Source organism: Pectinophora gossypiella, chromosome Z, assembly GCF_024362695.1.
Source record: "Pectinophora gossypiella chromosome Z, ilPecGoss1.1, whole genome shotgun sequence".
Classification (NCBI taxonomy): Eukaryota; Metazoa; Arthropoda; class Insecta; order Lepidoptera; family Gelechiidae; genus Pectinophora; species Pectinophora gossypiella.
In genome coordinates, this window is record NC_065433.1 from 27,016,614 (window position 1) to 27,021,834 (window position 5,221).

Genomic DNA, 5,221 nt, shown 5'->3' on the forward strand with positions numbered 1-5,221 from the left:
TGCGTAGGTAAGTTCGAGTTAGGTTAATATTATTACACGGGACACGTCCTGATAAATTAATTGATTAGGCTTAAAAATCTCGTCTGATAACCTTCAGTGTAGGACACGTATAGTGGCTTAGGATTAAGATATTAGGATTAATATACGTATTTTTAAAATAATCAATATCACCTAAAAATAAGCTTTTTAGTAAGTACTTATGTAACATCGTAATGCTGTTGTGAGTACCTATCATCTCGTTTTAAGAATAGCTGCGGTCTTTTGGCATAAATATAGAGTAAGTTAGTGTCCCCAACCACTGTAACCTCCAGGTTATATCGTATTTAATTACCATTTAAAATGTTCTGTTCTTTCAGCCATGTAAGACTTACTAATTAACTATAAGCTCCCTGGAACGTTTTAAGCTATAAGATTTTATCTATGGCAGTAGGTAAAGTAAAATATTTGTGTGTTTATCGGTAACATGTCTCCTATAGCCAAATTCAACTTCCTCGAAATTTTAATCTATTTATAAAAAAAAACTACTGTTTTGGCACACTTTCTGATTAAGCTTTGAACAATATTTCTATTGAATGTACTATCACTATCGTAGATACGTATGTCGCACTCAGCGTGTATAGTTATTCTGCATTCTAGCCAAAGATACAAATGGGTCACTTTGCAGCAGTCGAACTATAAATTTGTGATGTTTTTCTAAGTACGATCAACTCTGGTGTTTCCACGAGTAATCTCGTAAAGCACCACAGCGTTGAGCCGTCGAAAATGAATCAAAAGTTATTGTCCAACTGTAACCAAGTAACCTTTGAAGGCTTACAACTAATTTTTATCAGTTTTTCGGCTCTACGGCTCAATTATGGCAGCCAGAGTTTCATCCATCGCATCTCTACCTCAAGCGGGAATATGTCGTATGAGTGAATTATTCCAAAACAGAAGAAAAATGTTACTTCTTTTTTTCAATATGTTTCTTTTTTCACAAACCTGTAAAATATATGAAATTAAGTTGTGAGAACTGAAACATTTGCTTGAAACAAATAACTAACTTTTTTTTCTGTTTATACTTAATAATTCACCACTCTTTTTAAGGCGAAAGAAATCCTTATAGGACTTTGGAGTTTCTTCGCTCTAAATAAACAACAGAGTGACCTAATCTGTACGAGTAATTAGACGGTTTTCCCTTATTGGGTTGGGAAGTCAGACAGACAATCGCTTCTTTAAAAAACCGGACCTATTAAACCTGCAGATCAGGTAAGCGGACCCTGTGACAAGCGGGTGATGATGATGCATGTATCTTATATCCATTGTGTAATGAAAAACGCACACTGTGAGAATATAAATACAGTTTTTTTGCATTTAATGTTGAGGTTTCTTCACCTGAGGTCATTTTGCATCAATCGAGATATAAACTTTTGATGTTTTCTTCGGAAGTAAGATCAACTCTGGTTCATCCACGAGTAATCTGAAAAGTACCATTAAGTTGGATCGTCGAAAATGATTCAGAAGTTATTTCCCGAATGAGACGAAGAGGTGACCTTTACGGATTTTTGAATATAGTTTTACGTCTTATCAAGGGCAAAAAAGAAATTGATCCGTAACGGATGGAATATGTTACTTCTTTTTTTCGACGTGTTTCTATTTCCACAGCCCTGTAGATATAAATAAAAGCTGCGAAGACTTAAACACTTTCACGTTGACAAGTAGATTTTATTTTTCATCTTGCACAATATGAAAAGTAAACCACTTGATAAACATCGAAACAAATGACTAACTCTTTTTATCCGTTACCGTTAATTCATCACTTCAGTTGTACCTGCTATATATTAAAAGCGAAGAAAATTTGACGATAACGATTGATAATGGAACTTTACTTTTCCTGCTTTGTGAATCCCATGAAAAGTAAAAATGCCTTATATAATCGATAAAACGTCTGTTGTTTTCGCCGTTTCTTTTATTTGTTATTAATCTGTTAATTTGTCCTTTTAAATCTTGTACTAGAATGTAAAAATGGATTTAGGCGCTGAAGTGAGCAAACGCATCTACTATAGTGATATGTTATATTTCATATTCAAATGTATTACAAACAACATATGCCTACTTGGTTTAATACGTCGAAGTAATGTTGATTTTCTTCGGTCCGGAATAAAATTAAAACCCATTAGTTATAGGTATGTGTCGTTTACGTAAGATGTACTTATCATCTATGCATAGCGGATTTTTTTTAACCTGTTTCCTGTTTTTACTCAAGTCAAGAATTATTTTCGATGATTTAAAAATCAATTCTTTATTTTTCTTTTTTTATTATATTGGCTTGAATTTTATTCATTATAGATTCCTATTCGTGTTGAACTTATTAAGTTTTAGATTAAACAACCATATAATGAGCATTATCTTTGTCATCAATTTATACTGTCTTTAAATATAATTGTAATCGCAGACCCTGAGATGTCGTCATGATATTTTAAGGATCTGTTATCCAAATAGCGAACAGGCACAGACGAGGTGTCTTGACGCATTCTGCTCGCCTACTGACTCGACAGAGCTACACCTATGCGCTTTCCCAAAAACAGAGTTTAAAACAAGTCAGCCTTTTTTTCTAAATTTTAAACAGTTTTTAAGGATTTTCCAAAATTATAAAATGTTATGAGTTCAAATTGAAAATTGTGTTATTTTGTTTGTTCTGTAATCCAAACTGTTACGCACACTGTATCTTTTTAATTTTGGAAGGTATCTTCGTGAAAGGGAGGCCAAACCTTTGACGTACACAGTCATTTTCCAAAATTAAGGAAGGATCTTTGTGTATTTCTATTATTTCAAACTTTAGGAAACTTGATAAATATTTATTTTTCGCTGTTTTAATAGTTGTCATTAAAAAGGTAACAATGCTGATTCATCGATATGGACGTAGTCGAATTCGTCGATCGCTATGGGCATAGCCGGTGTTTATTGGCATTTGTATCTTTTTAAAAGTGACTGTAATTGTAAAAATAAAATATGTGTTTTATGTATTTGCGTGACAGGGCCAGCCGAAGTTTTGTGAGCTTGTGGGAGCGTTAACCGCCATTTTTGTTCGTCTGCTGTTCGCATTTGGAATGTGTCATTGCGTCCTGACCGCCGCGTCGCGGTCAGGGTAGTGAGTAGGTGCTCCTCCGGGGTGCGTTGTATTAGTTAAAAAAAAGCAGCACCGGTTCTTAGTAACTGTCGTGGGCGTGATTTTGCTGCGTTAGCTTGTAACATCTATTTGCTATCGTTCTATTATTTTATTAGAAATTAAGAAGGAAACAAAACTAAGGTAACAAAATAAGTCAATGAAACAAACTCAAGCACAACCTGTCTGATGTACTGCTGAACAACTACGACAATTACTACCGCGGCATCTGGTGCCCGTAGTATTGTCGTTTTACTGTGCAAAGCCCACAACTTTGCATGGGTTTCCTTTATAGGAAATTCCATCCTGTGACGGCTTCAATGCCAATTAGTTGTTAGATACGGCGTATCTACATCTCCACGTCGTGGCATCGTAACGTGGAAATTCACGTTGAGTATGTCGGGAAACGTCGCGATACTCACGGGTCCACGTTAATAGCACCGTGAATTCCCACGTCGACACGCCGTGACGTGGGAGATGCGGATGCGCCCACTTTCATTTATTTCGATGTCGTCCTATTATTTTATTAGTAACAATTTAAGGGAACTAAGTAAGAGCTACGAAATAAGAAAGAAACAAAAGTAAGAAACGAAACAAGTCTATGAAACAAACACAAACTCAAACTCGTCGGGAACTACCACGACAACTGCTTATTGACATCCTTAGCATTGTCGTTTTACTGTGCAAAGCCCACAACTTTGCACGGGTTTCCTTTTTAGGAAATTAAATCCTGTGATGGCTGTAACGCCCACTACATGCTCTTTTTACAAGAGTTATGATTGAAATTGTGCACGACAACGTTGATGAAGGGATTAGTGACAAAATAATGCACAATTAAGAAATAATATTTGCGGATGGTTGCGAATATGAAAAACTCACTTTCTAAAATAAAAATGCCAAATTTGCGTGAGATATTAACATCAAGACAAGTAAACTGTGCGAGAATTCACCATCTCAAATTTGGCTCTTTACAAAATGACCGCGCGCACACGCGTATTCGCGATAGGATCATAACATCAGGTCCACGACACTGTCTCCACTAATCCCTCCCAATTGACCTATGAAACCGCAAATACTATGTAAATAGCATTTAAGTAATATAGAGATGAAAATATTTTATATTATGAGACAGACGTAATGGTGGTCTCCGCACAGGATGTTCCGAAAGTATTTATTTATGATATTTGTTTACTTTATTTACTGGTAATATTTTTCACGTTATATTTTTTACCGCCCTATTTGATTTTTCAGGAACTTACATTTACTTACTTACTTTAATCTATTAAATATATTTTACTATTAATTAAAAAGTAATAGTTTACCATTGGCATAGGTATAACGTCCATTAAATCCACTCTTTCTTTTAAACTTTTGGAGCATCCTGTGCCTTAATGACAGGGAATATTAATCGTATCGATTAGCCAGATAATCTGCGCTCATCTTTGTTATTGTTGAAAAAAATTTTTTTTTTATTTTTTGTTTATATCAAGTTTAATATACTTTAGGATTGTGTTCTTACTCCAAATTAAAATAATGTTCAGATTTTAGTTCATTTTCGTTTAGATATTCGTTCCAAAATATTTAGATTCTCATTTTTTTTTAAGATGAGCGAAGAATAACTTTTAATGAATAGTTTAATATTATAATAGATCAATTATATAGGCGTTTTAACAACTAAAAGCAATAGACTTCATTCTTAGCTTCGTTACTTTTAAGAAAATTACGTTTATTACCAGAATACCCTTGGCTTAAGTTTAAAAAAATGTTAATTACTGTTCCGTAAACAAATACTTTATTCTTTTAGAAATGTTTTAGTAATTTGTGATTATTTTTCCGTGTGATATACGATTTGTGTTTTGGATTGTTGTATGTCTAAGTTCAGTGTTTAATTGGTTAAATTGTTATATTCGTATGTTCAACTGTTTTATTTACATCTATAAAAAAGTTGTTAAGTATACACTTTCTAATTTTATTTGTGGTGTAACCAAACAAAGTGTTGAAGTCTTTTGATTTAAGATTTTTAAAGAAACCTTAAGTATATGTAATCCCTACGAGTATTGTAAATATAGATATAAGTTA